The sequence below is a fragment of the Triticum aestivum genome, chromosome 7D, assembly GCF_018294505.1.
Source record: "Triticum aestivum cultivar Chinese Spring chromosome 7D, IWGSC CS RefSeq v2.1, whole genome shotgun sequence".
In the NCBI taxonomy this organism is placed as follows: Eukaryota; Viridiplantae; Streptophyta; class Magnoliopsida; order Poales; family Poaceae; genus Triticum; species Triticum aestivum.
The window spans coordinates 184,670,719-184,682,878 of record NC_057814.1 but is presented as its reverse complement, the minus strand read 5'-3'; positions in this window follow the sequence as shown (position 1 = coordinate 184,682,878).

The window sequence follows — 12,160 nt, the reverse complement described above, 5'->3', positions numbered from 1 at the left end:
CTGTCTTGTCTTTCTTGATGAAGGCACGAGCTTCGTTGGCGCCACGAGGCCGACTGCTAGGGTCCGGCTTCTCTAGAAGCCGCCAACTAGGAGTCAGCTTGTCTTCAAGTCGATCTCTGAGACTCGGCCGTCTACGGGTAGCCGGCTATTCCTCCATCCGGCCACCAGAAGGCGGCACTTTGTTTTGGTGCCTTGAGGGGCGCAGCCAGCCCCGATGTCTTGAAAGGTTCTGGGCCTCGGGTTAGCCTACCCATGGCTCATTACTCCGACAGTAGTCCCCGAAGCTGGTGAGGTGCCGCGGCTGAGCAGCCGAGGAGCCTCAACAGTTTCTTTCTCCGAGTGCTTGAGGTGGATCCTCGTCCGGCTTCTCCCGGGCCGACTGGTAGGAGTCGGACTCGCCCAATCTGACTTATCCAAACTTCAAACACATCGGCGGGAACCAAGTAGCGTGCTAGCTAAGCCTCCAGGCCACCGCCCGTTATGGGCTTGTCATGTGGCGGCGAGCGGCCGGGCCAGTCTGCCAACCCACGCTCGCGATGGGACATGCCTGCTGGCGGGGCCCGCCACTACCACGCCTCGGCACGCGAGCGGATCCACTGCGCCGAGGTGGGCGATTGAGTTTCCCGCGGAGTTACTGCGCGCAGTAACTCGCGTGATAAACATGGGTGCGTGGGGTCGTGGGCGCAGTAAATCCCACGATCGCCCCCTCGGCTTCGCAGCCCCATAGGCCTATAAGTAGGGGGAGGAGGGGGAGCGGCGGAGCATGCGCGTTCCTCCTCCCAATTCTTTCCTCCTTCTTTTTCCTATCGCTGCTGCGCCTCCAAGCCACGTTGAGCGCCGCGGTGGTTCGTTTCCGATGAGCTCATCTTCCAACCCCACGCCCCCCACGGCGCGCTCCGGAGCATGGGACGGCTCCGAAGTTCACGACGACCACGTTGATTTCCTTCACCAGACGCGGCGGCTGCTCGGCAAGGATTATGTGAGGGTCCGCCTCGCGCCGAGGGGGGTGATCTCGCCAGCGCCGGAGGAGGGCGAGCGGGTCGTCTTCCGCTCGCACTGCCTGCACGGCCTTGGCTTGCCGGCGAGCAGCTTATTCCGGTCGTTCCTTGAGTTCTACGGTCTACAGCCGCACCACCTCACCCCGAACACGGTGGTGCTGCTGTCCGCCTTCGTCACCTTGTGCGAAGGCTTCCTCGGCGTCCTCCCCACCATTGAGCTTTGGGGGGAGTTCTTCTACATCAAGCTCAGCACCCTCGTCGCGGGTGTGCCGTCCCAATGCGGTGCGTTCATCGCGGTGCGGAGGTCGGTGGCCAACAATCCATTTCCTCCCATCACGCTGATCAAGTCGGTGAAGATGTGGCAGTGGTCGTACTTCTACGTGAAGAGCGTCTTCGCGGAGGGCGACTGGGTCAACTTACCGGCTTACGAAGCCGGCCCGCCAGCTGGGAGGCGGCCCAACTGGTCATACCGGGCCAGGACGCTATCGCCTTCTGGAGCCGCCGCCATCGCACGGCTCCGAGTGTTGACACAGACAGAGGGCCTGGCCGGGCCGGATTTGCTGTCCGCCTTCGTGGAGCGCCGAGTGCTCCCGCTCCAGAGCTGCCCTCACATGATCTGCCAGATGAGCGGGCACCGGGACCCAAGCCAGCTGTGCACCAAGGAGATGCCTCACGCAGAGGTAGCTCTCATGGTGAACTATCTTGCGAACTGCAAGCTCACGGAGGAGTGGCGGTTTGGCAAGGAGCCGTACTCACGCGCCAACCCCCCGCCTATGGTAAGTCATCTGTCTTTTTTCTCTGTCTCTTTGTTGCCGAGTTCGTCTTGTCCAGCTTGACCAATTGGCCTTTGAACAGAGCCCCCTCCTCCAGCCGGCAGCCGGCGCTGCGGGGCCGGAGCGCCAATTCCTCCCCGACCGGGCGGAGAGCGACGTCGACGACCCCGACTTGGGGGTGGCGGCCTTGGAGGACGACGTCAAGGGAGGAGGCGGCGAAACAGGCGGCTCGAGGCTTGGAGCCAGCCTCGAGGACTGGCCTGACGACGACGCGGGGGAAGTCGCCTCGCGCCACCAGCCAGGAGTCGGCCAGCCGGGCGCGAGCTCGTCTACCGCGCCGAATGCCCAAGGCGGCGCAAAGAAACGCCAGGCCGCGCCGAGCTTGTTTGCAGTCGACCGAAGAAGCCCAAGGGCTCGGCTGCGGCGACCAAGCAGGACGAAGCGGCCGCGAAGGCCATCCGCTTCCGCAAGGAGGTGAAGAAGTCGCAGCTGGTTTCTGCGTAAGTACTACCTTCCTCTTGCGCCTCCATTTTTTCCTTGTTGGTTCTGTCCGAGTGTCTACTTTGTTTCCCTTGATCTAGGGCTCCGCTCTCTCTCTCTCTCTCTCTCTCTCTCTCTCTCTCTCTCTCTCTCGAAATCGGCCGCCGCCTCCATCGTGGGGTCGGCGGAGACCTCCACCACCACTCGGCGGATCGATCCGGCCGCGGACCTCCGGGAGGCGAGGGAGCGGAACGCGCGAGAAGCGCGCGAGGAGGCGGAAGCCGCCCGCCTAGAGAAGGCGGAGGCAGAGAAGGCGGAGGCCGTCGCCCTGAAGAAACTGGCGGAGGCCGAGGCCGCCGACGCGACGAAGAAGCAGGCTGAAGAAGCCGCGCACCGCCAGTCGGCAGTTTTCATCACTGCCCTGAACTCCGCGCCGCCACCTCCGGAGTTCGTGGCGCAGACTGGGGAGGCCGGCGACGAGCACCCGGTCATGGAGAGGGACCGCAACGATGTCGCTATGCCGGACGTGATTGTGCCTCCACCGCCGCCGTCCGGGAGCGTGCAAGGTGAGCAGCCGGCGGACCCGCCGGTGCCGCCAACTGCAAACAAGGTGGCGACGGGCCTGACTCTTGAGGTCGGCACACCGACGCGTCGCCGACTTGCGAAGGCGGCTTCGGCGCCACGCCCGCTGGAGACTGGCGCCGCAAGCTCCTTGATCCTGGACACCGACGCGACCAGCACCGTGCCCACTGGGTGGGTGCGGGTTGGCGGGACAGGCCCTCTGAACAAGGCGATGCTGGATGTTCAAACCAAAGTCCGCGCTGAGGCCGACGCCATCAAGAACTGCAACAAGGCGTATCTGGTATCGCGAGAGGCCATCCGGGTATGCTTCTCTCTTTTTCGTTTTTAACTCTTGTATTGCTTCGTGGGGGCGCGCCAGCGCACCCACTGGGTGTAGTCCCCGAGTTCCGGACCGGCTGCTGAGCAGGCGGCTCGGAACTTTAATTAGCAGACTCTAAGTGCTAATATCCTTGCTGCAGGATTATCATAACATTCGTGCCGCCGCCTTCAACTCCAAGGTCCTGGAGTTGGATCAACATGCTGCTGACTTGTCGGAGAGTCGGAGTAAGTCTTCTTCCCTTTCCACAGGGGCGCGCTGGCGCACCCGCGGGCTGTAGTCCCCGAGATTCGGGCCGACTGCCGAGCAGTCGGGCCGGATCTCCCCGGTGACTATTCTTCTTTCTGTTGACGACTCCTTTCTCCGCGGGGGCGCGCTGGCGCACCCACGGGCTGTAGTCCCCGAGATTCGGGCCGACTGCTGAGCAGTCGGGCCGGATCTCCCCGGCGACTGTTCTTCTTTGCTGGCAACTGACGCCCTCCTTTGTTCTTTTCTTCCGTGGAGGCCAACGCCACCTTGCAGCAGCAGCTGGGTGAAGCCAACACTGTGCTGCGCGCTAAGGAGGAGGAGCGTAGCAAGCTGGCTGAAGAGCGCGACCGGCTTGTCGCACAACTGGCGGAACAGAAGGAGCTCCTCAAGAAGGCCCAGAAGGAGACGGAGGACAAGGAGACCAGCCTCCTTGCTGAGTTTGCGATCGAACGCTCCACCTGGACCGACAAAGAGGTGATGCTGACTTCTGGCTTTCACGAGATCGAGGACATAGTCGATGGTGAGCTTCCCTCTTTTTCCTTCTTTGAGTTGCCGGCTGTTGGTCGAGCCGGCTTCTCGTCTCTAACTTTGGCTCTTTGCTTTTTGTCTTGGCAGACTTCTTCCCTGGTCACTCGGATGCCGCCAACCAGGCCATTGAAGCTGATCGCGAAGGACGGAGGGCGGACGACGCACAGATCGCCGCCGACGCCCCCCGAACCCTTAGCGAGCAGATCCTGAGCATCGAGGCCCGTCTTCGGCCGGCTCACCGGATGCTGCACCGGCTTCAGCGTGTCGGCGCCCAGGCGATCGCCGCGCTGTGGCCGGACATGCCGGCACCGCGCACTCCCAGTCGGACTGCCGACTGGCTGGAGGTGGCGGTCAACCATCTTGAGGCCTGGAAGGGCTCCTCGGCCCGTGCTGGAGTGCGCCGAGCCTTGGAATTCATCAAGGCGTGGTACCCTGGGCTGAGTCTAGCCTAGCTAGCCATGTTCCGGCTGGAAGCTCAGGAGGAGTTGGCGGTCGTGGAAGATGACCTCGTCAAGCGTGCGGCGTCAATCGCCGAGTACACCATCACCAGCATCTTCGTCCTGGAGCGGGTTGAGAACGGTGCCGAGGCGCCACCAGAATGGTTCGGGCTGAACCCGGAAGACGGCGAGGACTCGGTGGAGGTGATCGACTCCAGCAGCGAAGAAGAAGGCGAGGCGGAGGAGGAAGGCGAAGAGGAGGCGCCAGAGGTCGGAGCGGACAACCAGCCTCAGCTCGACCGCGCCTCCAGCAACGAGCCACGCCCAACCTAGCCGGCTACCACTGGAGGCGACCAAGCGGAGACTGACCAGCCGGCCGCTCCGCCGACTCCTCCGAACCACCGAACCCGGCTGCTGCTTCCTAGGCCGCCAGTTTATCTTTTGCTTTACCTATCTATGAGTCTCGACGAACTTGTTAATTTTGCACAATTCCACCCGCGGGGTGTATCTCAAACTTCTGTTGAATATCGGCCGAGGGCCTTTGCTATGTAAAATATTTTTCCGAGTTCTATCTTTTCTTGCTTGCTGCTCTTTGGCTTCTTTCCTTTGCCGCCTTCCCTTGGTTGCCGTCTTGCCAGCCGAACAGCCGCTCTGCGGACTGTGGCTGGGTCAAGTACTTAGCTACTTCCGGGAAGGCAAGTACTTAGCCATTTTTAGAGTTTTTTAGCAAGTTAAGTAGAAACCGGCCGGCCGGCTGCTCAGCAGTCGGTCGAAGAGGCGGGAAGCCGGCCTGAACTATGCACATGCTTTGGGTCCTTAGCCATTTTTCATGTGGGCACCTTTCCGCCTTACTTCTGCCCACCAAACAGTCGCTCTGCGAGCTGCGGCTTCTGGCATGGGATGGCTTAAGTGCCAACACACTACTTGTCCGGTTGCAGGAAGCATTTCATAGTACAAGGCGGCGAGTCCCCGGGCTGACTAGTCGGACCCGGTGCCAAGCGGCATAAAGAAAATGACATACTCATAGGCATAATTCTTATCATATAGATAAAAGAGGGCAGTCCCCGAGCTCTTCTCGGGGGACCCGGAGTCTTCGTACTTTAATACAAAAGGTAGCGTGGTACATACTGCATCAACTGTAAAATCTTCGGAGGAGATTTGCATTCCATGGCCGCTCCATCTCCTTGCCGAAGTCGTCCCTCTTGCGCGCTCGAGGCTTCTGAGTGTCGATCAGGTAGTAGGAGTCGTTGCCCAACACTTTGCTGATGATGAAGGGGCCTTCCAAAGGCGCTAAGAGCTTGTGATGGCCGGCTGTTCGCTGGATCAGCCGGAGCACAAGGTCTCCCTCTTGGAAAGATCTCGGCTTGACCTTCCGATTGTAGTATCGGCGCAAGCTCTGCTGGTAGATGCTGGACCGGCTGAGTGCCAACAGTCGGCCCTCCTCCAGCAGACCGACGCCGTCTTGACGTGCTTCTTCTGCCTCCTCTTCGGTGTACATGGTGACTCGAGGGGAGTCGAATTCTATGTCCGTTGGGATGACGGCTTCGGCACCGTAGACGAGGAAGAAAGGCGTGAAGCCTGTTGATTTGTTCGGAGTTGTGCGCAGGCTCCAGAGGACGGCTGGCAGCTCGTCGAGCCAGCAGCCGGCCGAACGCTCCAGAGGCTCGACCAGTCGGGGCTTGATGCTGGACAAGATGAGGCCGTTTGCTCGCTCTACTTGGCCGTTTGACCGCGGATGGGCAACGGACGCTAGGTCCAGTCGGATGCCCCGTGTCACGCAGAAATGGGCCAAGGCGCCTTTGGCAAAGTTCGTGCCATTGTCGGTGATGATGCTGTGTGGTATGCCATACCGAATGGTGATGTCGGAGATGAAAGTCACAGCAGTCAGACCATTCAGCTTCTTGATTGCTTTTGCTTCTATCCACTTGGTGAACTTGTCCACCGCGACAAGCAGGTGAGTCATGCCGCCTCGTGCTGTTTTGAATGGTCCCACCATGTCCAGGCCCCATACAGCAAAGGGCCAGGCAATGGGGATAGTTTTGAGTGCAGAAGCCGGCTGATGTGGCTTGGAACGGAACTTTTGGCACCCTTTGCATTTCTGGACCAAGTCTTTGGCGTCTTCTAGAGCAGTCGGCCAGAAAAAACCATGGCGGAAAGCTTTGGCGACAAGTGCTCTTGAAGCCGCATGGTGGCCACATTCGCCTTGATGGATGTCTTTGAGGATTGCTTGGCCTTGCTCCGGCTCCACGCAGCACTGGTAGACACCAGTGACACTGCGCCTCACAAGTTCTCTGTTGACTATGGTGTATGCTGCTGCCCGGCGTTGCACTTGCCGGGCCGAGATCTCGTCAGTCGCCAGCTCTTTGTGCACTAGGAAGTTGAGGATGGGCTGGGCCCATGAATGTGCTGCGATTTCTTCGACTGCTAGGACGGCTACTTGCACAAGGGCGGTTGGGCCGAGAGGAGGCGGGTTGGAGTCAGCTGCCGCTGCCGCTTGCCGAGTTGATGAGTCCCCGGGCCGATTGGTGCAGTCCCCGGGCCGGGCTCTGAAGTCCCCGGGCCGGGTGCGACTGCCGCGGCCCCCGGGCCGCCTGCCGGAATTCCCATGCCGGCTGCTGGAGCTCTCAAGTCGGATCCGACTGCTTCAGGAGGAGCCGGCACGAAGATAGAATCCGACTCTGGCGATGGCTTGACAGATGGCTTGAGGAGGCATTGTAGGGCGACGCCGGTCGGTATTGCTTGACGGGTGGAGCCGATTCGTGCCAAGGCATCTGCTTGCTCATTGTCATTTCTTGGCACATGGAGAAATTCGCACCCTTCAAAATATCCACTGAGTTGCTGTACGAGGAAGCGATAGCTCGCCATGTTTGCATCTTTGGCGTCCCAGTCGCCTGACGACTGCTGGACCACCAAGTCAGAGTCACCATAGCACAGGTCCGGCGAATGCCGAGCTCTTTGGCAAGCCGGAGCCCGTGAATGAGTGCCTCGTATTCAGCAATGTTGTTGGAGGCGGCAAAATGGATTTGCAGCACATATCTAAGCTTGTCGCCTTTGGGAGAGGTGAGGACGATGCCGGCTCCCAAACCGGCGCGCATCTTGGAACCATCAAAATGCATTTGCCAATGGGTGGAGTCGGGCGCTGGCGGCAGGTACTGGGTCTCGGCCCAGTCAACGAGGAAGTCGGCCAGCGCTTGTGACTTGATGGCGGTGCGAGGCTGGTAGTAGATGGTGTAGGGGGCCAAATCGAGGGCCCATTTGGCCACTCGGCCTGAAGCATCCCGGCTTCCAATGATCTCGGCCAGCGGAGCTGTGCAGACCATAGTGATTGGGTGCTCTTGAAAATACGACTTCAATTTCTTGGCGGCAAAGTGCACGCCATAGCACATCTTCTGGTAGTGGGGGTAGTTTTGCTTGGAAGCTGACAGCACTTCACTCAGGTAATACACCGGTCTCTGGACTGGTAGTGCCTTGCCTTCCTCCTTGCGCTCTACCACTATGACTGTGCTGACCACTCGGCTAGTGGCGGCGATGTAGAGGAGCATGGGTTCCTTAGGAGTCGGAGCCGCCAGGACAGGTGGAGTAGTCAACATCTTTTTGAGCTGGAGAAAAGCTTCATCCGCCTTGTCGTTCCACTCGAAAAAAGTGGTCTTCTTCATGAGCTGGTACAGGGGAAGAGCCTCCTCGCCCAGCCGACTGATGAATCGGCTGATGGATGCCAAACAGCCGGTGAACTTTTGTACGTCGAGCAGTCGGGTGGGCACTTCTATCCTCTTGATGGCCTTGATCTTCACAGGGTTGCATTCTATGCCGCGCTCTGAGACCAGGAATCCAAGAAGCTGGCCGGCTGGTACTCCGAAGACACATTTCTCCGGGTTGAGCTTGATTTGAAATCGGCGCAAGTTCTCAAAGGTCTCCTTGAGGTCTTCTAGCAGCGTTCCACGCTTCTCCGTCTTCACCACAACATCGCCCACATAAACGTGGGCGTTTCTGCCGAGTTGTTTGAGGAGGAACTTCTGCATGCAACGTTGAAACGTGGCGCCGGCATTCCTCAAGCCGAACGTCATAGTCAAGTAGCAGAAGGCTCCAAATGGTGTGATGAAGGCGGTCTTCAGTCTGGCCGGGTTCAGCTTGACCTGGTGATACCCTGAGTATGCATCCAAGAAACTCAACAGCTCGCATCCGGCTGTGGAGTCTATCACTTGGTCAATTCTCGGCAAAGCAAATGGGTCTTTGGGGCAGGCTTTGTTGAGGCTGGTGTAATCAATACACATGCGCCACTGCTTGTTTTTCTTCAGCACAAGGACTGGGTTGGCAAGCCACTCTGGAAAGAACACCTCCATGATGAAGCCGGCTGCCAGCAGCCGGGCTATCTCTTCTCCAATGACTCTTCTCTTCTCTTCTGATAGGCGGCGCAAGGGCTGCCTGACTGGCTTGGCATCAGACCGGACATGTAACTTGTGCTCGGCGAAATCCGTCGGAACACCCGACATGTCTTTAGGTGACCATGCAAAGATGTCCCGATTCTCATGGAGGAAATCGACGAGCTCGCCTTCCTATTTGCTGTCGAGGTTCGCACCTATGACAGCGTACCTCTCCGGGTGCTCCGGGTCCAAGGGTATCTTCTTTGTCTCTTTGGCCGGCTTGAATGAGCCCTCGGCTTCCGACTCCTTGGGGTTGGGTGACATCTCCGGCTGCTTGCCTGCCATCGCCACAACTCGGTCAAGGAGCCGCTTCTCGGCCGCGATCACAAGGGACTCGGCCAGCCAACTGCTATCTGCTGCGCATGCGGACGACTTCTTGTAATCTCCTGCTATGGTCAGAATTCCCTTGGAACTCGGCATCTTCATCTTGAGGTAAGCATAGTGGGGGACCGCCATGAACTTGGCCAGAGCAGGCCGGCCAAGTAGTGCATGGTATGTGCTCCGAGGTCCACCACCTCAAACCAGACTGGCTCTCGGCGGAAGTGATCCTTGTCCCCAAAGAGGACGTCTATCTGGATCTTGCCGATTGGTGAGCAGGAAAGGCCAGGAACTATGCCATGGAATACAGTCCGGCTGGACTGAAGCTGCCTTTGTTTGATTCCTAACTTCTCCATGGTATCTTTGTACAGGATGTTGATGCTGCTGCCGCCATCTTTCAGAACTCGGTAAAACCGAGCAGCTCGCCTATCAGTGGCAAAGGTGGCATCCAGAACTAGGGCGTAGGAGCCGGGATTGGGCATCACTTCCGGGTGGTCGGCTCTGCTCCAGCTGATGGGCTTCTCGGACCAATGCATGAACTCGGGGGTCTCTGATGCTACTGCATTTACTTCTTGCTGTCGTTGCCGTCTGCTGTGCTTATGATCTGCCATGCTCGTGAACACGACATAAGCTCCATGTTCTTCAGGGTACTCGTCTTGTATGGCTCCGACTGGTCGAACCGCCGGCTGCTGGGGGGAGGAGGAGGCGGCTGCCCAGCAGGCGGAGGAGGCAGAAGGCCGTCTCCCTTGGCGATCCTGGTGAGCCAATGGCATTTCCGAGTGGTATGGTTGGACGGCTTCGCACCACCATGGAACTTGCAGGGTGCGTCAAGAGTCTGCTCATACGAGAAAGCCGGCAGCCAATTGGGCTTGCCGCCCTTCTGGCGCTTGGATGGGGCTGCCCTTCCGGCTGCTGGTCTTCGACTATCGCCACCGGCCGGCTTGTGCAAGCTGGCCGCGTGGCCTTGCGCTTGTTGTCGCTTGGTTGCTGGCGCCGACTGGTATCGCCAGCCGGGGTTCGAGGAGCTTGAGGGGCCACTTTGCCAGATGCATCAACTTGGATCTCTGCCTTCATGGAGGAGTCGGCCGTGGCGTATTTGTCTGCTATGATCAGCAGCTCGTCGAGGGTCGCCGGCTCATCGCACAGGAGTCGGTGCTTGAGGAGGGTGCCCTCTCGGCACCCAGCAGTGAAGTATTCGATGGCCTGCACCTCGTGCACGCCCTCGCAAGAGTTGCGGAGCTCGGCCCAGCGCGTGAGGTAGTCGCGGGTCGACTCGTTGGGGCCTTGCACGCACAAGGAGAGCTGGCGAGGCTTGGGCGGCCGCTTATACGTGCTGGTGAAGTTGCGGATGAAGGCTTCGGTGAAGTCAACCCAGCTGTTGATGCTGCGGGGCTTCAGACTGTTCAGCCATGTCTGGGCCGTGCCCTGGAGCATGAGCGGAACGTACTTCACAGCAACGCGCTTGTTGCCGTTTGCTTTGCTGACAGCCGTGGAGTAGTCAACCAGCCAGTCCTCCGGCTTCACGAAGCCGGTGTATTTGGGCGTGTCTCTTGGGAGCGTGAACCCTTTGGGGAAGGGCTCGTCTCGAATGCGGGGGTCGAAACAAGGTGGACCCAACTCATCTTCCTCTTCTAGCACCAGGGATCGGTGGAGACGGTGATCCGGTGGCGGGCATCATTCTCTCCGACTCCTTCTCGGCGGCCAAGTCGGTCGCCGAGTGTCGGGTGTTCAACAGGCGGCGGGGAAACGTGCCTTCCCTGCGAGGGGGAGGAGGCGGACAGTCATCCCGTCGTTCCACTGCTCTCGGGCGGCTGTCTTGGTCGCGCTCAATGGTGATGCGAGTCTGGCTGCGGCTGGCAGCCGGCTCCTTGTCTCTTCTTCTGCGGACGCCACCAGTCGGCGTCCGGGATGTCGCGCCTTGATCTCGGCGGGGAGGCAGATCGTCGTTTTTCCGGTGTGGCGCCTCAGTATGGCAGCCGGCCTCGTGTTGCTCGGCAGCCGCGTCGAGGAGCCGCTGGACGCGCTCCGCCATCTGGCGACGTTCTTCGCCCTCAAACTTGTCCAGCTCTTCTGCTGCCGCCTGGGTAGCCCGAATATTTTCCGCGGGCGTGGCGTAGACGGGGCGATTTGCCCCGAACACGTTGGCGATGGCCACGCCGCGCTGCTGGGCCGTGCCAAGGCGGCTGGGCCCAGCGGGAGCCGGCGTGCCGCCCACAGCGTGGTCCATCTCGCGCTGGTAGGCCTCCGACAGGCGTCTCATGCTGGCCAGCTTCTTGGCGCCCTCGACGAGCTGGATGCGGCGTGCTTCCAGCATCTCGGCATCGGCGTCTTCTGGGATGGGTGCCGTCAGGTCTTGCAGTGCCGCGTTGAGCGGGTCATGAGCACCTCCGCCGGAGTGCTTGCTGTGGCCGATGACAAGCACCTCCGTGACGGCGCTTTCACCGCTCTCCGTGCAAGGAGGCGGCTCGTCGTAGACCACCACGTTGGTGGGGAACGCGTCAAGCGACGCAGTGTCGGAGTCGACAAGCATTGGGTCGGTGGAGCCAACAGATTCCAAGTCCGCAGCAGGCTCGCTGGTTACGTGGAGCTGATCGAGGAGGCTGACGAGGCAGCTCTCAGGGCCATCGTTGCCCGCGTCGGACGTCGATTCGTTGGAGAGGCGAACCTCGCCAACAAGGTCGGCGAGGCAGCTCGCCGCGCAGGCGATCTCCGCACCATGCAGCGCGTCGGCGCATACTCCGTCTAGCATGTCGGGCTGGCTGCGCTCGCCAGGGAGGAAAAGGGTTCCCGTCCAGAACAGGTCTCCGGACGGCGGTGCACCTCGCCCCACGGTGGGCGCCAAATGTCGGGCGTTGGGTGCGATATATGCCAATGGATGGCTTATCATGGTGGGAGCGAGTAGAACGTCGCCGGTGCCTGGAAGCGGGATGAGGCATAGACACGAACGCCGGCGCACTTTACCCAGGTTCGGGGCTCTCCTAGGAGATAACACCCCTAGTCCTGCTTTGCGGGGTCTCCGCATGATCACTAAGGCACAAGTGAATACAATGGTGCTCCT